This window comes from Tamandua tetradactyla, chromosome 26 (assembly GCF_023851605.1).
Source record: "Tamandua tetradactyla isolate mTamTet1 chromosome 26, mTamTet1.pri, whole genome shotgun sequence".
NCBI classification, from domain to species: Eukaryota; Metazoa; Chordata; class Mammalia; order Pilosa; family Myrmecophagidae; genus Tamandua; species Tamandua tetradactyla.
Window position 1 is genome coordinate 2,774,962 of NC_135352.1, and position 24,898 is coordinate 2,799,859.

The following is a 24,898-nucleotide window of genomic DNA, read 5'->3' on the forward strand; positions in this document are numbered from 1 at the left end:
TACCTACACCAAGTCCCCTGGCTTAAACTCATGTAAGGGAAGGTATATACTAAAGGGTTCACATACTCCTTCCAACATCTTCCCTTTTAGTTCAACTAAAGCTTTTCCAAACTTTGGCCATAATTTCCTTTTCCACAAACCTTTATCAACCTACTATATTTGTTTAGGCTTTGTCTTACATTTTCCTTATTCTGTAACAGCCATTTATTTTATCTTAGGACAAAACTACTTTCTTTTTCCTTTTAGTAAATACACATCCTTTATATCCTTCCTACTTAAGTCATTACTTCAAGCAGACATTTCATTACATACAATTACTATCAAAATTAAATTTATCAGAATAATGTTAAATACTTAAAATGCTTTAGTTAATGAATATCTGAAACATCAATATACAATTTTTTTATATAAGAATGTCACATATCAAAACTTTAAAAAAACTGTAAGGATAAAACTTGCAAGCAAGGAGTTTCTCAATATTAAACAGCTTTCCCAATTTAAAAATATGAAACATAAAACCAAAAGGAAGCCACAAATTTGGAGTCAAAGATAATAAGGTTTGGCCTAATCCCTTTGTCTGGAAGAAAGGGATCAAATGAGGGTACAGAGGTGCCAAAGGAGCTGGGCATAGGTCTTCTGACTTGCCAGGAGTAGCAGCACTATTCACTTTATGATTAGAATTTGGTTTATATTTTTTATACATTCTTTTTATCTTGTTATTTGACAAAACATTAGGTTTTTTTGGTTGACCCCACCTTCCAGTAGGGCTTGGAAGATGTCTCTGTGGGAAATCCAGTTACTGGTGTTGGGGAACCATTTCCCATTATATATTTTGGCCTTTATTTTCCCTGTATTCCAGTCTCCCATGTCTCCCAGCTCTGCAATTTTATTTAAGACACTGTTAAGTGGATTGCCTGTTTTTCCTAATAATAAATTGATTAACAAGTGTTTATATGGGGAAGGTGCTGCCTTAATGATAGCATTTCTCTGTGAAACATTGATTGAGGAGGTGGTATGTATTGGCCTCTCCCAATACAATTGCTGACTTCATAAATTTCTTTTTAAATTTCTGGATAGCATCTCACAAAGTGTACCAGGGATGATTATTTCATGGCCACATAGTGTCAGCAGGGCATTGCTCATTACACGTTTGTGTGGCCAATGCCAGCAAGTTAGAACTTTTTCCAGTTTGCTGACAAAACTCCTGAAAAGCAGTATATATAAAGAGCACATCCAACTACAATCTAAGAAGTTTCACTCCCCAAACCCTTAATAGTCGATGCCCCTTGGTCAGCAGAAAGTAACCAGAGCATTGTCCATATATCCCTCAAGATTGGGGATGATCAAGCAACAGGGAGGAATTGTAACTGAGAAATTAGGGTTTATGGGATAATTTTAATTACTGAATTATTATATAAATGATCCCTTTCAATTTTGAGATTTTGTAACAGATAAAGGGAAGTCCTGGACTATAATTAAGTTGCTTTGGACATGGGAGGATTGTAAAAAGCCCTTATCTTTTATCTGGTGCCTGAGTGGCTGTAAGAACCATAGCACCTCTTGTCTGTTCTTCTCTAACAAGCCTCAGTGTTAAGAAAAACAGTAATTAACTAGCAGCCCCTTACAATTGTAAATTATATCTGTTGGGCTCTACCACAGAAAGATAGATAGCTCTATCTTCTTATGTTAACTTATGATAACAACATTTTCTTTTCAGCTCTGCTGAGCTCTGCCATTTGGAACCACGAGACTCTGCCACTGAAGGATAGATAGCTCCTTTCAACTTATATTAACTTATGTTAACAATGTTTTTTTTTCACCTTTGAACTCACTATGAACACTATTTATTTTCACCTTTGAACTCACTGTGAACACTATTTTCTTGTAAATGACTTCATCTCTCTGTGTTAGAAACCTTACAAGCCTTGAGTGAATCTTCTTTGTTTAGGGAGATAGATTTTGGGCCATTAGGCTGTCTGGTCTCCTGCTGCATGTATAGTAATAAATGTTTTCTTTTTTTGAAGCCCTGGTGCCTCAGGAATTGGTTATTGAGTGTATCAGTGGAAGAATCCAGGGCCTTTATCTGGTATCAAACATTCTCCTAATGCAACACTCTGCTATATGTGCAGGGTTTTATAATTAATCTCCAAATTAAGTGATTCATTCCCACTGTTTAATTGTTTTCCTCTGGAAATTCTCACTCTAATTTCACACACCCATAGCATTAATGTGGTCAAGGTATTTTATTAGCCCTCACAACTACTTCAAAGTGTAAGATGGAAAACATGAATGAACCCCACAAATGCCACCTCTGAAGTAAAAATTGTGGCAACATGAATTGAGCAAGCCCCTTCTGGCAAACTGTTACTCTGACACTTGCTCAGAAGGTTTTTAAAAAAGTTTGGAATAGATGAGCTAGAAAAAAGAGCATAGGTATTATTCTGAGCTCATTACACTTTTCTCAAAGGAAATCATATTATCACTCAGAGTCAGATTCTATTTTCCTTCCCTTTATATATAGAGAGAGACTGGGAGGCAGAAAGAGTTTAAGACACATTCCAGGGACATTAACAGGTGGAGACCAATATACTCAGACATTCCAGCTCCTAAGACACTTGGTTACACCTTGCAGTATGTGGACATTATGGTCTCCAAGTTGCTGGGAAAATAGATCAGACCCCATGATAGAGAACATTTCAGGAAAGTAGTTCAGCTTCTCAGTGTAAAACATGCTTTGCAATCCTAATACTTAGTTAATTTTCACTTCCTGGGCACTATGTTCATTTTTTATAGTAGGATCCAATGGGAGATATTCACAGAAATGAGAAAAAAAAGGGTTTCTTTACCAATGAGAAGGAAAAACTTTCCTCACCCCCAGCAACTGGCAGGAATTCCCAGGGTCATGCTCCAAGGAGCATATGGTGAATGAGGGGTTTCATCCACCCCTGTGCTTAAGCTAATACCCCTACTGGGCTTCTGCCACTCTTGCAGCTCTCTGCAACCTTGACTGGAAATGTTGGCTTGGGCTGGTGATGTTTCAGCTGGATGTGTGGTCCTGGACAGGTCACACTCCTTGAGCACCTCCACCCAAATTCACCAACATACTGGACAGTCCCTGATTAGACAGGGCAGAGGGACTATGGAAAGAAGGAGGGGAAGACCCAGACAGGTGGAACCTACAGAAGGAATTAAATTGGAATGCAGAGAATTCCATTGTGATGCTCAAGATACATCACAATGAGATTGACCAGTTAGTTGTGGAGTAGGGAAAAGAGCTTCTGTCCCAGGACTAATGCAGACTGAAGAGTCTGGGCCTGGAGTAGACACTCTACCACTCCTGTTCCTTTTGAAGATCCTTCCTTCCTGATGCCTTCCCTGTTGACCATGCTGAGAAGTCCACTTCACCCAGACTGGCATTACAAAATCTCAGCCCATCTCAGGGATTCAGCCAGAGGGACAGGAAGGGGTCCATTCTCCAGTAGGCTCCCAAACCTGCCTTTCCACCCCATGATGACTCAGATTGTCCCAGAAATGTCTTTCAGTTCAGTTTCTAGGGGCCTGTTGCTGCTTACATACTGGGGATCAAACTTTGTGCCCAAAAGACCCACCAAGGAGCTACATTAAGCCCTGGGATATCTTGGCTATGTGCAGTGAATAAAAACCTTTCTCTTCATTCCTGCTGTTGAGGCACCTTTGCCAGTGGCTCCTCTGAGAAGTTTTTTTTCTGAAATAGCATCCACTGAACTTTCTTTCTCTGCACTGTTTCCACATGGTTTATTCTTTCTCCTCTAATATTGAAGCAAAATTTATTTTACCAGAGTATCTGTTCATTGAGAGGATTTCCTGCTTAAAATACTGTCATGGTCTAGGATCTTTTTATGGATTCAGGATTGTTCCTGGAGACTATCTTGATAAAAAATCAGAAAAAGGGGGGAAACATCTACAATGCTGAAATGAATATACAAAATATTGGAAATTTCCAGCAAGATAAGTGGGGACAGTGTGATCCTGACTGAGCCAAGTGGGAGCTCAAGGAGAAAAGACAAGTGATATTCTTCCGTATACATTTTTATAAATTTTTTAATGGTTCACTTTTCCTGCATTAATAGCATGGTTCAAAAATGTTGGAAAATGTAACTGCAGATATTTCAAGTCCAAACATTGTAATTTTAACTATGTTATTTACTCACAAAACCAAAATTTATTATGCTTTTTACTTTCCTGACTTTAGTGGAAGGAAGCTCATCAATAAAATTTTTAAAATATACTTCTTAATTTCTCTTGCTTTTGATTCAGAAAACTGCCATGTTGGACAATTTTTCAGGACCCAATGATGATCTTAAATTACTATTAAGTAAGTACAACTTGCTGAAATGTCATTCATTTTTCTGTGATATTGTTTGTAAAATTATATAGACTGGATCAATATATAGTGGTCATAATTTTCTCAGCATGAGGATATACTAAATGTCACCGAATCATACACTTTAAAATGACTAATTTTATGTTTTACATAAATATAGGTATATTTCACCTTAAGATAGGTATATACCCCCTTCAAATTAGAATAAATTTGTACTAAGTAAAATTCATGCATAAGAGAAATCTAGTTTTGAAGAATGCCATATCATGCTGATTTTCATTACCTACCATTACATACTGCTTAAAACTATCTAAAATGAAATTTCTTGATGATTTAAATTATTAGTATATTTAAAAACTGAGTCAGTGGCTGATTTTTTTTGCATGGGCAGGCACTGGGAATCTATCCCAAGTCTCTGGTATGGCAGGCAGGAATTCTGCCACTGAGCCACCATCACATCTCCCAGTGTCTGATTTATGTAAAGCAAACGTATTCAGTGAAATTAAATTTCTCCTGTTATAAATTCAAAATATGAAAGTGCCTAATTTCATTTTTACATCTCCATTTGAAAATTGAAATTAAGTAACCCATAATCTCAATTTTATATAACTCTTTCCCAAGGTAAGCATATCTTCATCTGGTGATGAATCATCCTCAAATTCTTTTTCTTATGCTTTCAAATTAGAAAATGTAATTCGTGTGTCTGTTAAATTTCACATAAATGAATTATTTCAAAGTTACTTTCTCTCACTTCTGGTAAGCAAGGGATGGGTCTTCTAATAATCATTTACCTTTATATATTGTCAGGTCTATTTGTCAAGCTTTATTAACTACTCAACTCTGGGTTCAATATAGCATCCTAGAAAAGTCACATAAATATTTGCATCAAGGAATTTTACTCTAAAATAGTATATTTCTACAGCTACCATACACCTCAGATACACCTAATATTATATATATGCTTGATGTATGTTCATATGTATGCAAAGTAATCTGACTACATTTGCTCCCATCCCAGATTGCCATCTAAAGGTAAAATCCAGCATCCTATAAAAAACCCAGGATTTGTCTATCTTGCAAATCCCTGTTATGACCAAGTTATTATCTCATGCTTCCTTCAGATAGACCCCTGAAGGGGAAACAGACAGAAGATTACCATACTATGGCCAAGCTTCTTTTCAGGTCACCTGAAACCCCCATGTGCAGACTAACAAAAGACAGCCAAGTATACAAAATTGGAACTTCCTGAGGCCATAGGTAGTGAGCTCAGACAAGTTTCTTCAGTAGCATACCTTGACTTGAAGGAAGGAGTTATATATTAGCAAGTGTCTTCCTTCATGGCTTTTAGCCTGGGACAAAGGATGTCACTTTTCAGAACATGCAGCAAAGATAGGGGTTCCTGTGAAAAAGTAGAATACAAATAATCCTAGTGTATACAGAAACACCACTTAATAACTTCCAGACTCTTACAAGGGCAATTACTTTCAATAACTTTTTTTGAACTGCTTTTTATTTTTCCATGTCACAATATAGTTTAAATATCTTCTGTTTATATTGACTATAGGCTGTTTTCAGTATTCCTGCTGTATACTGCATTTAACTTTTTTGTTGATTTATATTGTGATTCTTTACAGATCCTTAATACAAATAATGGTGTGATAAAAATTCTTCCTCATATTTTTTGTCCTCTTACTGTATATTGAATATAATCATTTAAAGTGATTTGCTCCCTGCCTTTCCTACTCCCAGTTCCTCATTTAGTTTAGATCCTTATCATTAAAGAAATGTGTTGTGTATTCATTTCTGTTTATCTCAAGTTGTTTTCTGTTTTCCTTTATGATTTCTTGTATGACTTATTGATGTTTAATAGCATTGTTTAATTTCCACATATTTGAAGTTTTCAGTTTGTCTCCTGTTACTGATTTCTAGTTTCATTCCATTTTGGTCACAGAAGATACTTATGATTTCAGTGTTTTAAAAATGTCATGGAGTTACATATGGTCTAACCTAAGAAATGTAAATGTGTCATTGAAAGAATATGTATTTTTCTGGGTCTAGTTGGTTTATAAGTTTGTAAAATCCTTTTCCCATATTAATCTGTCTACTTTTGCTATCCATTTATGGAAGTAGGTAATTGGTATCTTTAACTATCATTGTAGGATAATTTCTCCCTTCAATTCAGGCATATATTTTGGGTGTTCTGTTGCTGTGTGCATGTTTTTAACTATAATATCTTCTTGACGTATTTACCCTTTTATAGATCTATAGTTTTTATCTCACAATAGTATCTGACCTAATTTTGTCTGATATTACTATAGCCAGCCCAGTATGTTTGCATGCAGTATTGTTAAATGTTTTTGTTACTGTTTGCATGCAGTATTGTTAAGTGTTTCTCATTCTTCCACTTTGAACCTATGTGTACCTTTGTCTCTAAAGTGGGTCTCATAGACAATGCTCTATTATCATTTATGCATTATGCTAATCTCTGTACTAATCCATGTTCATTTAAAATAATTGTCCATTTTTGTTAGTTGTTTTTTACAAAAATTTTTGGTTATTTAATCCCTCCATTAATGCCTTTATTTTGTGTTTGAATTTTTGTAGAATAGATTTTAATTCCCTTCTAATTTTATGCATACATATATGTATATATTTAACATTTTATTTTTAAGTATTTTCAAACTTAAAGAACAATTTATAAAAATAACACAAGCTTCATACAGAGAACTCCAACATACACACCTCCCCCAATACCCATATATACCAATTTTAACATTTTCCCACATTTGCTGTATCATTTTATCTATCACATATTTAATTTTCTAATCATTTGAGAGTAGGTTATGTATATCTTCCTTCTCAACTATAGTATTTCCATGTACATTTCCTAAAAATGAGGTTATTCATTTGTGTAATCACCTTTAAGTACAGTTATGAAGCTCAAGAAATTTGATATTGATATAAATTTATAGTCTATGTTCCAGTTTTTTTCATGTGCCCCACTAACATCCTCTTTTTGAACTTTAAAGAATAGACTCATTTGGAGAAGACAAGAAGTCCACAACTCAAAGAATGCGGATTTTACATCTCAAGGCATCTCCCAGGTATTAAGTCTAGAGATTAAAATAATTTTCATAAAAGATATTTTTGTACATATTTTCCATGTATTCAGAAGCTGGACATAAATCAATCCCTGTTTCTGTTATAACATGGAGGAGGAGGGTAAGGAAATGGGAAAGAGTCATTTTGTATACAACTATTTGGAAGGGGAGTATACACGAAGAGGTCACACCCTCTTCCTGAGGAATCACCAAACTGCCTTCCAGAGCAGTTGTACCATTTTATATTCTTACCAACGCTGGATGAGTCTGCCTCTTTGCCTCCATCCTCTCCAGCACTTGTCATTTTCTGTTTTTTATTTATAATGGCCATTCTATTGTGTGTGAGGTGATATTTCATTGCAGTTTTGATTTTCACTTCCCTAGTAGCCAGTGATGTTGAGCATCTTTTCATGTGCCTTTTAGCCATTTGTATTTCCTCTTCTGAAAAGTGTCTGTTCATGTGTTTTGCCCATTTTAAAACTGGGTTGTTTGTCTTTTTGTCATTGAGTTGAGGAATCTCTTTATATATTCTGGATACTAAACCCTTTTTGGATATGTGGTTTCCAAATACTATCTCCCATTGCATAGACTGCCTTCTACTTTCTTTTTTTTTTTTTTTTAGAAATCATTCCATTCTACAATATGCAATCAGTAATTCTTAATATCATCACATAGATGTATGATCATCATTTCTTAGTACATATGCATCGATTTAGAAAAAGAAATAGCAAGACAACAGAAAAAGAAATAAAATGATAATATAGAGAAAAAATACAAAATTATATAAGAAAAAATAAATAAAAACTATAGCTCAGATGCAGCTTCATTCAGTGTTTTAACATAATTACATCACAATTAGGTAGTATTGTGCTGTCCATTTTTTTTTTTAGAAATCATACCATTCTACATATGCAATCGGTAATTCTTAACATCATCACATAGATGCATGATCATCGTTTCTTAGTACATTTGCATCGGTTTAGAAGAACTAGCAATACAACCAAAAAAGATATAGAATGTTAATGTAGAGAAAAAAATAAAAGTAATAATAGTAAGAACAAAACAAAACAAAACAAAACAAAACAAAAACCTATAGCTCTGGATGCAGCTTCATTCAGTGTTTTAACATGATTACTTTACAATTTGGTATTATTGTGCTGTCCATTTTTGAGTTTTTCTATCTAGTCCTGTTACACCGTCTGTATCCCATCAGCTCCAACTACCCATTATCTTACCTGTTTCTAACTCCTGCTGAACTCTGTTACCAATGACATATTCCAAGTTTATTCTCGAGTGTCGATTCACATCATTGGGACCATACAGTATTTGTCTTTTAGTTTTTGGCTAGACTCACTCAGCATAATGTTCTCTAGCTCCATCCATGTTATTACATGCTTCATAAGTTTATCCTGCCTTAAAGCTGCATAATATTCCATCGTATGTATATACCACAGTTTGTTTAGCCACTCGTCTGTTGATGGACATTTTGGCTGTTTCCATCTCTTTGCAATTGTAAATAACGCTGCTATAAACATTGGTGTGCAAATGTCCATTTGAGTTTTTGCCCTTAATTCCTTTGAGTAGATTCCCAGCAATGGTATTGCTGGGTCGTATGGCAATTCTATATTCAGCTTTTTTTTTTTTTTTTTTTTTTTTTTTTTTTTAAAGGAAAGACAGAGAGAAGGAAGGAAGGATAGAAGGAAGGAAGGAAGGAAGAAAGGGAAACATTTTTAAACATTTTCTTGTTTTATTGTATTCTGTTTCTCCGTTTTTTGTTACATGGGCTGGGGCCGGGAATCGAACCGAGGTCCTCCGGCATAGCAGGCAAACACTTTGCCCGCTGAGCCACCGCGGCCCGCCCAATATATTCAGCTTTTTGAGGAACCGCCAAACTGCCTTCCACAGTGGTTGCACCATTTGACATTCCCACCAACAGTGGGTAAGTGTGCTTCTTTCACCGCATCCTCTCCAGCATTTGTCATTTTCTGTTTTGTTGATAGTGGCCATTCTGGTGGGTGTGAGATGATATCTCATTGTGGTTTTGATTTGCATTTCTCTAATGGCCAGGGACATTGAGCATCTCTTCATGTGCCTTTTGGCCATTTGTATTTCCTCTTCTGAGAGGTGTCTATTCAAGTCTTTTTCCCATTTTGTAATTGGGTTGGCTGTCTTTTTGTTGTTGAGTTGAACAATCTCATTATAAATTCTGGATACTAGACCTTTATCTGATATGTCGTTTCCAAATATTGATTCCCATTCTGTAGGCTCTCTTTCTACTTTCTTGATGAAGTTCTTTGATGCACAAAAGTGTTTAATTTTGAGGAGTTTCCATTTATTTATTTCCTTCTTCAGTGCTCTTGCTTTAGGTTTAAGGTCCATAAAATTACCTCCAATTGTAAGATTCATAAGATATCTCCTTACATTTTCCTCTAACTGTTTTATGGTCTTAGACCTAATGTTTAGATCTTTGATCCATTTTGAGTTAACTTTTGTGTAGGGTGTGAGATATGGGTCTTCTTTCATTCTTTTGCATATGGATATCCAGTTCTCTAGGCACCATTTATTGAAGAGACTGTTCTGTCCCAGGTGAGTTGGCTTGACTGCCTTATCAAAGATCAAATGTCCATAGATGAGAGGGTCGATATCTGAGCACTCTATTTGATTCCATTGGTCGATATATCTATCTTTATGCCAATACCATGCTGTTTTGACCACTGTGGCTTCATAATATGCCTTAAAGTCAGGCAGTGCAAGACCTCCAGCTTCGTTTTTTTTCCTCAAGATGTTTTTAGCAATTCGGGACACCCTGCCCTTCCAGATAAATTTGCTTATTGGTTTTTCTATTTCTGAAAAATAAGTTGTTGGGATTTTGATTGGTATTGCATTGAATCTGTAAATCAATTTAGGTAGGATTGACATCTTAACTGTGTTTAGTCTTCCAATCCATGAACACGGTATGCCCTTCCATCTATTTAGGTCTTCTGTGATTTCTTTTAGCAGTTTTTTGTAGTTTTCTTTATATAGGTTTTTTGTCTCTTTAGTTAAATTTATTCCTAGGTATTTTATTCTTTTAGTTGCAATTGTAAATGGGATTCGTTTCTTGATTTCCCCATCCGCTTGTTCACTGCTAGTGTATAGAAATGCTACAGATTTTTGAATGTTGATCTTGTAACCTGCTACTTTGCTGTACTCATTTATTAGCTCTAGTAGTTTTGTTGTGGATTTTTCCGGGTTTTCGACGTATAGTATCATGTCGTCTGCAAACAGTGATAGTTTTACTTCTTCCTTTCCAATTTTGATGCCTTGTATTTCTTTTTCTTGTCTAATTGCTCTGGCTAGAACCTCCAACACAATGTTGACTAATAGTGGTGATAGTGGACATCCTTATCTTGTTCCTGATCTTACAGGGAAAGTTTTCCATTTTTCCCCATTGAGGATGATATTAGCTGTGGGTTTTTCATATATTCCCTCTATCATTTTAAGGAAGTTCCCTTGTATCCCTATCCTTTGAAGTGTTTTCAACAGGAAAGGATGTTGAATCTTGTCAAATGCCTTCTCTGCATCAATTGAGATGATCATGTGATTTTTCTTCTTTGATTTGTTGATATGGTGTATTACATTTATTGATTTTCTTATGTTGAACCATCCTTGCATACCTAGGATGAATCCTACTTGGTCATGATGAATAATTCTTTTAATGTGTTGTTGGATACGATTTGCTAGAATTTTATTGAGGATTTTTGCATCTATATTCATTAGAGAGATTGGCCTGTAGTTTTCTTTTTTTGTAATATCTTTGCCTGGTTTTGATATGAGTGTGACGTTGGCTTCATAGAATGAATTAGGTAGTTTTCCCTCCGCTTCGATTTTTTTGAAGAGTTTGAGGAGAGTTGGTACTAATTCTTTCTGGAATGTTTGATAGAATTCATATGTGAAGCCGTCTGGTCCTGGACTTTTCTTTTTAGGAAGCTTTTGAATGACTAATTCAATTTCTTTACTTGTGATTGGTTTGTTGAGGTCATCTATGTCTTCTTGAGTCAAAGCTGGTTGTTCATGTCTTTCCAGGAACCCATCCATTTCATCTAAATTGTTGTATTTATTAGTGTAAAGTTGTTCATAGTATCCTGTTATTACCTCCTTTATTTCTGTGAGGTCCATAGTTATGTCTCCTCTTCCATTTCTGATCTTATTTATTTGCATCCTCTCTCTTCTTCTTTTTGTCAATCTTGCTAAGGGCCCATCAATCTTATTGATTTTTTCATAGAACCAACTTCTGGCCTTATTGATTTTCTCTATTGTTTTCATGTTTTCAATTTCATTTATTTCTGCTCTAATCTTTGTTATTTCTTTCCTTTTGCTTACTTTGGGATTAGTTTGCTGTTCTTTCTCCAGTTCTTCCAAGTGGACAGTTAATCCCTGCATTTTTGCCTTTTCTTCTTTACTGATATAGGCATTTAGGGCAATAAATTTCCCTCTTAGCACTGCCTTTGCTGCATCCCATAAGTTTTGATATGTTGTGTTTTCATTTTCATTCGCCTCGAGGTATTTGCTAATTTCTCTAGCAATTTCTTCTTTGACACACTCGTTGTTTAGGAGTGTGTTGTTGAGCCTCCACGTATTTGTGAATTTTCTGGCACTCCCACTATTATTGATTTCCAACTTGATTCCTTTATGATCCGAGAAAGTGTTGTGTATGATTTCAATCTTTTTAAATTTGTTAAGACTTGCTTTGTGACCCAGCATATGGTCTATCTTTGAGAATGATCCATGAGCACTTGAGAAAAAGGTGTATCCTGCTGTTGTGGGATTTAATGTCCTATAAATGTCTGTTAAGTCTAGCTCATTTATAGTAATATTCAGATTCTCTATTTCTTTATTGATCCTCTGTCTAGATGTTCTGTCCATTGATGAGAGTGGTGAATTGAAGTCTCCAACTATTATGGAATATGAGTCTATTTCTCTTTTCAGTGTTTGCAGTGTATTCCTCACGTATTTTGGGGCATTCTGGTTCGGTGCGTAAATATTTATGATTGTTATGTCTTCTTGTTTAATTGTTCCTTTTATTAGTATATAGTGTCCTTCTTTGTCTCTTTTAACTGTTTTACATTTGAAGTCTAACTTGTTGGATATTAGTATAGCCACTCCTGCTCTTTTCTGGTTGTTATTTGCATGAAATATCTTTTCCCAACCTTTCACTTTCAACCTATGTTTATCTTTGGGTCTAAGATGTGTTTCCTGTAGACAGCATATAGAAGGATCCTGTTTTTTAATCCATTCTGCCAATCTGTGTCTTTTGATTGGGGAATTCAGTCCATTGACATTTAGTGTTATTACTGTTTGGATAATATTTTCCTCTAACAATTTGCCTTTTGTATTATATATATCATATCTGATTTTCCTTCTTTCTACACTCTTCTCCATACCTCTCTCTTCTGTCTTTTTGTATCTGACTCTAGTGCTCCCTTTAGTATTTCTTGCAGAGCTGGTCTCTTGGTCACAAATTCTCTCAGTGACTTTTTCTCTGAGAATGTTTTAATTTCTCTCTCATTTTTGAAGGATAATTTTGCTGGATATAGGAGTCTTGGTTGGCATTTTTTCTCTTTTAGTAATTTAAATATATCGTCCCACTGTCTTCTAGCTTCCATGGCTTCTGCTGAGAAATCTACACGTAGTCTTATTGGGTTTCCCTTGTATGTGATGGATTGTTTTTCTCTTGCTGCTTTCAAGATCCTCTCTTTCTCTTTGACCTCTGACATTCTAACTAGTAAGTGTCTTGGAGAATGCCTATTTGGGTCTAATCTCTTTGGGGTGTGCTGCACTTCTTGGATCTGTAATTTTAGGTCTTTCATAAGAGTTGGGAAATTTTCAGTGATAATTTCTTCCATTAGTTTTTCTCCTCCTTTTCCCTTCTCTTCTCCTTCTGGGACACCCACAACACGTATATTTGTGCGGTTCATATTGTCCTTGAGTTCCCTGATACCCTGTTCAAATTTTTCCATTCTTTTCCCGATAGTTTCTGTTTCTTTTTGGAATTCAGATGTTCCATCCTCCAAATCACTAATTCTATCTTCTGTCTCTTTAAATCTATCATTGCAGGTGTCCATTGTTTTTTCCATCTTTTCTACTTTATCCTTCACTTCCATAAGTTCTGTGATTTGTTTTTTCAGTTTTTCTATTTCTTCTTTATGTTCAGCCCATGTCCTGTTCATGTCCTCCCTCAATTTATCGATTTCATTTTTGAAGAGGTTTTCCATTTCTGTTTGTATATTCAGCATTTGTTGTCTCAGCTCTTGTATCTCATTTGAACTATTGGTTTGTTCCTTTGACTGGGCCATATTCTCAATCTTATGAGCGTGAACCGTTATCTTCTGCTGCTGGCATCTGGGTATTTAGTCAGATTTCCCTGGGTGTCAGACCCAACAAGGTTGTAAGATTTTTCTGTGAAATCTCTGGGTTCTGTTTTTCTTATCCTGCCCAGTAGGTGGCGCTCGTGGCACACGTTTGTCTCATGTGTTTGGAATGAATCCCCCCAGTCACTGATCTCCGCGGCCTGGGGATTTCCGATCCAATTCTCTCCATTGGTTCAGGGGGCCGCACGTGGTGGGGGCATCAGCTGCTGCGGCTTGAGGGGACCCTGTGGCTGGTCCCCGGCCGCAGTGGGCCCAGGGAATTCACCACCCGGGGAATTCGCCACCTGACCAGGAGGTCGCCCGTGGGGGAGGGGCGTCGGTCACCGGCCACCGCGGCCTGGGGATTTCCCCACCGGACCAGAAAGCCGCCCGCAGGGGTGGGCCACCGCGGCTTGGATAGCCCTCTGATCCGAGACTCGTAGCCGCGGACTCAAAGCCGAGACTCGAAATCGCCCACAAAAGAGGGGCACCGGTCGCCTCGGCTTGGGAAATTTGCCTCTCCGAGACTCTCAGCCGGCCCGGGAAGGAGGGATGGAGTAGCTCCTTCTGCCACAGCTGCCGGTGCTCGGGAAATCGCGCGCTGCTCGGGGATCTCACCGCAGCTGAGTCTCACAGTCAGACTAGCCAGTCCAGACTGGGGTACGCTGTGTGTCCATTCCCTGCCGTAGCCCCGGGAGCTGTTCTGCACTGTTTCAGTTCACCTAGTAGTTGCTTTGGAGGAGGAACTAAGACGCACGTACCTTACTAAGCTGCCATCTTGGCCCCCGCCTTCTACTTTCTTGACAAAGTTCTTTGATGTACAAAAGTTTTTAATTTTGATGAGTTCCTATTTATGTATTCCTTTCTTCAATGCTTGTGTTTTTGTGTAAGATCTAAGAAACTGCCATTTACTACAAATTTTATAAGATATTTCCCTACTTTTTCTTCTAAAAGTTTTGTGGTCTTAACTCTAATATTCAAGACTTTGATCCATTTTGAGTTAATTTTTGTTTAAGATGTGAGATGTGGATCCTCTTTCATTCTTTTGTATATGACTGTCCAGTTCTTTAAGCAAAGCACCATTTATTGAAGAGGCTGCTCTGTCACAGGTGAGTTTGCTTGGCTGCCTTATCAAAGATTTATTGTCAAAGATGTGCAGGTCTATATCTGAACACTCTATTCAGTTCCTTTAGTCCTTATATCTATCTTTATGCCTGTACCATGCTGGTTTGACCACTATAGCTTCATAGTATGTGTTAAAGTTAAGGTACTGTGAGACCACCCACTTCATTTTTCTTTCTCGAGACAGTTTTTGCTATTCCCATCTCCCTGCCCTTCCCAATAAGTTTCATTATTGTTTCTCCTATTTCTACAAAGTTGTTTTGGGGATTTAACTAGTATTGCATTGAACATATGGAGCAATTTAGGTAGACCATATTTAGTCTTTCAATCCATGAGCATGGAACATCTTTGTTGTTTTGATTTTTGATGAAATTTTCCATGTCTGTTCAAATATTCTGCATTATTGCTTCAATTCCTGTCTCTCATTTGAACTTTTGGTTTAATCCTTTTACTTGGCCACATGTTTGATTTTTCTAATATGTCTCATTTTTTTTTGCAGGTGTCTAGGCACTTAATTTCCTTAATTAGTTAATCCTGGTAGTTGTTTTTACTTTTTTTTTAATCTAGGATTTTCTTGTTGGATAACTTTTTTCTCTATATATTCTTTGATATTCAGTTCAACTAATTTTAAATCTCTACCATAGGCTGTGTTAACTGATCAGAATTTTTCAGTTCTTATTTTTCTGTTTCTTACACTGCCTATATAGAATCTTTTTTTTTTTGAGGAGGGTCTCCTCAGATATTATAGACTCCATTCAGATTTTCCCAGACCAGGCAAGCCCATATCTCAGGAGTAAAGAGTTGCCAGTATCTTCTTTCCCTGAAAGTGAGACCCAGCATGTTGTCATCTTACCTATGAAGCCTATAGACTCTGTGCTCTTCCTCTCCTGCCCAGCATTTGACACTTGTGTGCCCATGGCTTCCCATCAACATAAAGTGATATAGTGCCTTTAATTTCAGCAGATTCTCTCTGCCAGAGGCATGGTTGAGACAGAGGTGATGTTGTAGATTGACATTAATTGTTTAAGTTTACCTGTCCCTGGGGCCTGAATTCCTTAAAGAAGGAATTCCACTTCTGCTGTGTCTCACCCTGTTCTTGGAGAAAATGCAATCTGGGAAATTCAATTCTTTCACTTGACTAGCTATTTTGTCTCTCAGACAATCTTAATTATGCCTTGCCTGGGGCAGTGATGGTGCCTGAGAGGGCTTCCAGTTCTGTCTAATCAACTGTTAAGGAGTAGAAAAAAAGAAAGTAAAAACCTTTTCAGCGCCAAGACCCTTCTCCTTGGGTTTGTCAATCAAGGGCTTAAGGCGGTAGATAGCTCTATATATCTCCTGGCTCTATGTGCCCCCTTTTCTTGAGATCCAGCCCTTTTCCAGTATTTTGTGCTGCCTGACCCAAAATGCTTCTTTTTTTTCTGTCAGCCCTGCTCCCTCTCTTCCAGGGCAAATAGTCCTAATGCCTTTATTGCTTATTCCAGGTGTATCTGTGCTATGGCCTATTTTCAGTAGTCAGAATTTTTTCATTAATTCTGCAATTAAAGCTTGGTTGAACTAAGCCCTTGCTGCTAATAAATTGTTTACTTTCCCCTTGGGGAACCAGCCTGCCATGCCCATGGGGGAAGATCACTAGACTCCATGGCTTGGGTCAGGCCTCAGACTTTCCTCCTGGTCCAGACTGGTGTGTGTTGTGAGTCTGTTCACTGATGTAGCCCCAACACTTATTCAGTACTCTTCTTGGCTATTTACTAGCTGCTTTGGAGGAGGAATTAAATAACATCACTCACTAAGTTACCATCTTGCCCTGACTCCTCTCTGCCCACAGTTTTAATGGAAAGAATATGATTTTCATATATTTTAGCCTAGGCTTATATTTCTCACATTTTTAATGGAATTTTCAACCATATTCAAACCAAAAGGTATCCACTAATCAATGAATAAAAATGAAGTAGAATTCCAGGGAGTATAAATTTCTGTGTCTACTGAGAACGTAAGTTATATAGTTCTGTGTATAAATTTTAATTCTTTCCTATTTTTACACAATGCACTCTGTTATTTTTTTAAGCTATCTTCACATATGCCCACTACCTGTGAGAGTCTGTTTATCTCCTCCTCAGTGAATCCACTGAGTGCCTCTTCATTTTACAAGACTCCACAGTAATTCCCCTGATTCTCACCTTCTATAATTTTTCTCTGTAGTGGGCTCCTATCACAATATTCACCTGATTTTTCTGGCTGCACTTTCTAAGATTTTATAAGCTCTTTCTTAAACCTTAATCCTTGTTACTCTGCAGGCCACAGTGTCAGCCTTTCTTTCCTTCTTCTCTACCTTGGCAATAACTTTCATTCCTTTGACCACAGATATTATCTTCATGTTTATAATACTTTAAAGATCAACTCATCTGATTCCCACACTTGAATATGAAATATATGAAGTCCTCTGTGGGAAATTTCAGCATACAATTTAGAGGGACTTATCACCTTTTGAAAGCTTTCTCATCTTTAATAGTTCAAACATTAATAAGGATCTTATATGAAATCCAAAACTTGGAGGAAAGGAACATTGCAACAATTCTTAGTACAAAATATCTTCATTAGTAGGAGATTTCTTCCATTTCTCAAATAGTTCTATATGTGTATTCAAAGTAGCCTTAGATTTTTTACTTTGAATGATCTCTTCTAATGCAGCTCTCAAACATCACACTTCCAGGCTATCTATTTCACTTACTAGTATAACTTCATGCACTTGGACAGGCCTAACTCAGTGTTAAACTGTAACATCAACAAAGACACATTGCTGATAAGAAAAGCCATCACTTGCCTCAAGAGTATTGTAGAGAAACCAGGACAAAATCTCATAGGACTATACAAAACCATGAAAATGGAATCATTGATGATCAAAATTCATGCTGATAAAATAATGCAAAATACAACCTATTGCATTTCAGAAAAGAGAGTTAAAAAAGGCAAAATATTACTTTAAAATCAAATACATTTATCTAAAATGAAAACACCTTGCTTGATTTCACTTCTGAAATATTTTCTGTTCTATATCTAAATATATGTCTGAAAGCATTCATACATTTAATTAAAAAGTAGACAATGCTAGGTGTGCAAGGTCTTTTTGAGATGATTGGAAAATTTTGCTGTTAGAAGCTGATGAAACCAGCACAATATTTTGTGTATAATTAATTCCACTGAATTGTATGCTGGGAAATCATTGAAATGGGAAAGTTTAAATTGTGTGTGTGTTTCAACAGTTTTAAAAAAGAGTGATACTAAATAATAATAAGTGAAATAAGTGATCCTGGACTGAATCTAATAAAAAAAATAGTGCAAAGCAGTCCATAAGAAAATAAGAAAATGAAATAAATTATTTGTTCTGGAACTCTTTATATTTTGACATTTATATGGATTTTCTGTTCTTAGAACATCTGCCAAATCTGACATGAAGAGATATGGTATGATCTTTCCTTTGTTCAGTAGTATAATATATACACTTAAAACAACAAAAATATTATCTTTGAGTATATATTTTAACACAAACATTTCAAATTGAATAGATTGCATTGAATGTTGGTTGATTGCAAGTTCTCTCAGAAATGGAGTAGTTGTGACCTTTTTCCTTCTTCCTTCCTCCTCATTCTCAAAAGACACTCTCTCCAAAAGTCTTTTCTCTTTTATAGGATTCCAGTAAACTAATCAAGGCTCATGTAAATGGGAGGAGACACATCTTCACCTAATCAAGTTTAATACCCACAATTGATTGAGTAATATCTCCATGGAGATAACCTAACCAAGTTTCCAACCTATATTACTGAATAGGGATTAGAAGAAACCATTGCTCACACAAGATTGATTAGGATTGAAACATGGCTTTTCTAGGGCACATATATCCTTTCAAACCAGCACATAAGAATGTAAGATTCCACAGGACTGGGATGGATGTTTCATAAGCCAGGAATACTTATATCTGAGTAATTCCAGAGTCATTTCTCTGAAGGTGAAGACCATGTATTTTGGTATCAGGGAGGAATTGAAAATCTTTAAACACCATTGGCTTGAATGCATAAAACCCAAAGGTTTTTCATATTCTCTTCTAAATAATGAAGGTGTTCATATCATCTTTATTATCCAGATAGTCAAGACATTCTTAATCTTGACCCTGACAGAGGAGGGTACTACTCTTTCCTTTGGAACACACTTTATGTTCTTGCTGATTAGGCTTAGATTAATACCAGTGAAGAGTTGGGAGTCATGACAGTTAGGTCTGGAAATTGGGAATAGGACCAGTTTCATAATTTCTTTCTGTTTTCAGTTTGCTTACTTAGTGTTTATCTGGTTGTGAGTGAAAACCCAGAGGAAGACAGTTGTCATCTGAGCTACTGACAATGCAGCCACTGTTGATTTGGGATTTATTCATCCCACCAAAATAACCTAGGTATTGTCAACTGATATGCATGGATATTCTGAGCTCATTTGGGAAGAGATTTAAGGATATAAGCTCCAGTTAAGTTTATGCAGGCTTCTGGGCTGGTGATGGCCCATAAAAAAGTAACATCCTTTCCATCACTGATTTGTTCTGGACTCCTTAAGGCCATTTATTCACTGGAGAGCTGAGAGGATATTTTTATGTTCTTATTGGAAAATACTGCACTCACTGCTACTTTTAATGTCTACGAATGGCATAGGCATGCAGTGAACACAGGTGAAAGAAATGAGTAAGAGTAGAGAGGCTGGTGTTTGAGTAGGTGAGTTCAATCAACACAGCATTATAGGTGTTTGGGGGAGGGGTGTACATTGTTGAAAGGAGCAAAACTGAGGGTTAGGTAACAGAAAGAAAAGAGGGTCATTTATTTCCCCCAACTTCTAATATAGTTTTAGGAGTTAGTGAACATGAAAGATGTAATTATAGACTTCACCCAAAGTGGTCCCCCTAGACACATTCCAGAGAAAGCTCTTCAGAGATGAGATGCTGGAGAATACCAGTCATCTGTTCTCAGTGGGTGAGACTCTCACATTTACCTATCTATGTAATCTATTTTTTCAAGAAGTGATGAGAACAGCTTATCCATATTGTTTTATATTCTTTCATATTTTATTTTATAATTTACATGCATAATGTATTTTATATTACTTATAACATGTACAACTATCTAGAAGAAATTTTGTTTCTTTACTTATTTTTTACATCTAGTTTTCCATCCCATTCGAATGTAATCTTCTTGAGCATAAATTTCTTATTTTTCTTCTCCTCAATGTCTGACATTCAGAGCAGTGCTAGAGATTCAATGAATTTTTGCTGAAAGCATAAATAAAAGGGTTAAATGTGTCCTAAATGATTATTCTGCTTTAGGGAGTTCTTGTGGATTCAGATCTTAGTAATGAAAACAGCCATATCATTTTCCACATAAACTTAAACTGTTCTGGGGGAACTCATGTTATTAGATTCTCTTTGAAAATAATGGTGAAATATCATGGAAATCTAGAGTTCCTCCTTGTTTGAAAATATGGAGCATTCTGCAGTTTCTCTTTGAACTTGGGTATTAGCAACTAGAGGTTCTCACTGTATCTGAACACTAGACAGATGTTAACCCTTTGATGGTGAAGGATTGTCATCATTATGTGTTCCAGGTACATTTCTTTGGCTGATCGTCAATGCTTACCTTATTCTTCCTTGATCATGATAGTAATTTAAGCTGTATGTACCACAGAAAAATATGTTCTTAAATCTAATTCATTCTTTTGTATGTGAACCCATTGTACATAGATATTTGATGAGTTTACTTCAGTTCAGGTGTGTTCCACTACAGTCAAAATGAGTCTTAATCCTACTACAGCAGTGCTTTAAAAAGTATAGAGATCAGAGAGAAAAAAACATAGGAAATTAGAAGGTTAAATGAATGAAACCTGGAGAAGGAACAAACTAAGACATGCTGCCATGTTTCTTGCCATGTCACTACTTGTGCCAGTTTGAAATGGTTTATGTACCCTTGAAAGCCATGTTTTAATTCTAACAAACTGTGTGGGGTTTCTTCTAATTCCTATTCAGTACTGTATGTTGGAAAATTTAAGTAGTTTCTCTCCATAGAGATGTGACTCAATCAAGTATTGGTATTAAACTTGAATAGGTGAAGACATGTCTCCACCTATTCCAGGTGGGTCTTGATCAATTTTACTGAATAGTTTAAAAGAATAATTACTTTGGAAAAATCTAGAGGACAACAAGAAAGAAAACCATGAGATTCTCAGAGATCAGATAATGCAGCAGAACCATGAAGCAAAGAGTCCATCAGCCAGCAACTTTTGGAGATGAAGAAGGAAAATGCTTCCTGGAGAGCTTTATGAAACAAGAAGCCAGAAGAGAAAGCTTAACCAACTTCACCATGTGCCCTTCCAACCAAGAGAGAACCCCTGAACGTCATCAGCCTTCTTGAACCTAGGTATCTTTCCAGAGATGCCTTAGATTGGACATTTCTATAGACTTGGTTTAATTGGGACATTTTCTCAGCCTTAGAACAGTAAAGTAGCAACTTATTAAATTCCCCTTTTAAAAAAGCTATTCCATTTCTGGTATATTATATTCCAGCAGCTAGCAAACTAGAACAATACTCAAAACTGTTAGCAAGTAATTTTCCAGGTTTAAAGTAACCTGGAAAACTGAAACAAATTTTGGAACAAATAGAGTGGAGTGGTGCTGTTTCAAATAAAAAGAATGTGGAAATAGCTTTGGGATTGGGTGATAGACAGAGGCTAGAAGAATTTTGAGACACTTGGCAGAAAAAACTCAGTTTGTTTTGAAGTGATGGTTGTTAGGAATATGGATGTTAAAAGTAGCACACGTGATGTCTTAAAGGAAATGAATGTGATATCAGACACTGAAGGAAAGTCAATTCTTATTTCAGAATGGCAGAGAACTTTCCAAAATTGAGTTCTGATATCAGATGTAAGGCAGGACTTGATAGTGGAGAAATTTGAAATTTAGCTGAGGAGATTTCCAAGCTAAGTTTGGAAAGTGTAGCCTGGTTTCTGCTTGAAGCTTATAGGAAAATGCAAGAGAAATTGGATAATCTGAGGACTGCAATCTTGGACATATAGAAACCAGAAACTGATGGTTTAGAAGAATTGAATGCAAAAGACAAGGATAAAATTCCAAAAGCTGCAAGAGAAAAGCAACATGTTGTGTAAAAGTGAGTCCAAATTAGACTTGGTGCTGACTTTTCATCAGGAACCATGAAGGAAAGCAGACAGTGGGTTGAAATACCTACAGTGTAAAAAGAATACAACTGCCAGCTAATAATAAACTATTATGCAAGAATCTCTTTCAAGTATGAGGGAGAGATTATGACATTCCCAGATAAACAAAAGCTGAGGACATTCATTATCACTAGGCCTTTCCTACAAGGAATTGTAAAGGGAGTTTCTCAGACTAAAAGGAAAAGACATTAGACAGTGCTTCAATGCAGCATAAAGAAATAAAGACCTGTGGTAAGGCAACTATTTTGATAATTAAAAATGTCAATAATATAGCATTGTACTTTTTTGGTATATATGTATATATATATATATATATATGCTTCTTACTTCCTATGGGTGCTAGAATGCAAATGCAAAAACAGTAATGATAAATGCATTTTTAAAAACTTTTTTATTGTACAATATAATGTACATACACAGCAAAGAAAGAAAAATGTAAGGAATAGTTTTCAAAGCACTCTTCAACAGTAGTTGTAGGACAGATCCCAGAGATTGCCATGGGTTACTGTAACAACCTCTCAATTTTCCTTCTAGCTGCTCCAGAATATAGGAGACTAGAAAGACATTTTTTTATCATCACAATCAGCATTTTTGTGTGTGTGTGAAAAAAATGTATATACAAAAAAACAATGATTTTTAAAGCACAGCACAACAATTAGTTGTAGAATAGATTTCAAAGTTTGGTGTGTGTTACAATTGTGCAATTTAGGTTTTTACTTGTAGCTGTTCTAAGATACTGGAGACAAAGAAATATCAATTTAATGATTCAGCAATCATATTCATTTGTTAAATTCTATTTTCTCTGTGTAACTCTGCCATCACCTTTGATCTTTCTATTCCTCTCTTTAGGGATGTTTAGGCCATGGCTATTCTGACTTTGTCATGTCACTAATATGGGGCTGGGAGGTGGAACTATCTGATGTTCTGGAGAGGCTGGACCCTCTAGGTTTCAGGACTTATCTGGCCCCATCTGGCCCTGGTCCCCAGGGACCCATCTGGAGTTTGTAGGTTTCTGGAAAGTTACTCTAGTGCTTGCAACACTTGTGGAATCCTGTATAAAGCCTTAAGTGTTCTTTAGGATTGGCTGGAATGGTCCTGGTTGGGGTTTGGCATGTTATGAAAGGTAGCAATGTCTAACTGAAGCTTGCAGAAGAGCAACCTCCAGAGCTTCTCAACACTGTTTGAACTCTCACAGCCACTGATTTTCTCCATTTTGGTCAGGATGGAATTGCTGATACCATGGTACCAGGGTGACATTCACCCTCAATGTCATGTCCTATGTAGGGGGGAGGGAAATTGTTTCATTACAGGGTTGGGCTTAGAGAGAGTTAGGCCACATCTGAGCACAAAAGAAGTCCTCAAGAAGTAACTTTAGTCATACCTGTAGGTAGGCTAAGTTTCCCTGTTATCTACATAAACTTCACAAGAGTAAGCCTCAAGATAAAGGGCTTGGCCTATTGATTTGGGTGTCCCTAAAGTTTTACACAATATTAGGGGATTCCCTGATGGTAAAGTTTAACAGTTCCATAGTTTTTCTCTCATCCCTCAAAGGACTTTGCTAATACTTTCTGATAATCTGCTGAATATATACTAGGATGTATCCAGGTGTTACATTAAGCTACAAAGGATAAAGATTGTTTCTTATTCTGGGCTCTCTGTGTTCATTTCTTCAAATGAGCTACAAGATTGAGTTATATTATGCTACAGAAAGTTTAGGTTCCAGACAAAATAAACCTTTCTTCTTTTGGTCTCAAATAGTATGTATGGTTCTAAAATATAGACAATGTTTTCCTTACCCCTGTGTTCTGAATTATTTTAACCCAACCTGATTGGCTTTATTTTTACCTCTAAATACATATATATAACAGCCTCTCAAAATCCAGAAATAATAATTACAACTCTAGATTAAATGTGTCGGTGAGGGCTGGCTCAGGATTCCAAGAGGCAAAGGGAATATAAAAGCACAGCTGGGGAGAAGATGGCGGCTTAGTAAGAAGCGCGGATCTTAGTTTCTCCTCCAGAAAAGCTACTAGGGGAGTAGAAACGATACAGAACAGCTCCCAAAGCCACGACAGAGATAAAAAAAGACAGCGTACCCCATCCTGGAACGGCTGGCTGGCTGAGAGAACCCGCTCTGGTGAGGGCGCGGGCTACACCGGGTGGGGCGGCAAGTGGCCGGAGTCACTCCCTTCCCCCTTCCCGGGCCAGCTGGGAGAATTGGACAGGCGGTCTCCTCAAACCGCGGTGGCTGGTGCCCACACCACGCGCGGCCCCCCGGACCAACTGAGAGAATTGGATCGGAAATCCCCAGGCCGCGGAGAATGGTGACGGGGGGGCCCTTCCAAACCCGTGACTCCCCGGGAACGTGCACTCTCCTGGGCGGGCCACTGCGGCTGGCGCCCTCCCGCCACGCTTGGCGCCCCAGGCCGACTAGGAAATTCGGACGGGCGCTTTCCCGGGCTGCAGCGGCCAGCGACCCTTCCCGCGGTTGGACCCCGGGCTGGCTGGCACTCTTCCAAGCCGCTTCGGCTAAGGAACCTCCCAGACGGCGAGAGTTTTCCAAAGTTAAAGGACCCACAGCACCTTTTACTGGTGGGACCCGCAGACAAACGTGTGCCATGAGCACCACCTACTGGGCAGGATAAGAAAAACAGAACCCAGAGATT

At 37.2% G+C, this 24,898-nt stretch overlaps 1 long non-coding RNA gene across 1 annotated transcript in view; it reads left to right on the forward strand.

Annotated features, from left to right (window-relative positions):
- The first annotated feature begins 928 nt into the window (after window positions 1-928).
- The window catches only part of LOC143670025 (uncharacterized), a 129,421-nt gene continuing 105,451 nt past the window's right edge, over window positions 929-24,898 (forward strand). Inside the window, exons 1-3 of the long non-coding RNA XR_013169212.1 lie at window positions 929-3,478; window positions 4,297-4,354; window positions 7,393-7,467. This is a non-coding gene — a long non-coding RNA (uncharacterized LOC143670025). The remainder of the gene's footprint in view (window positions 3,479-4,296; window positions 4,355-7,392; window positions 7,468-24,898) is intronic.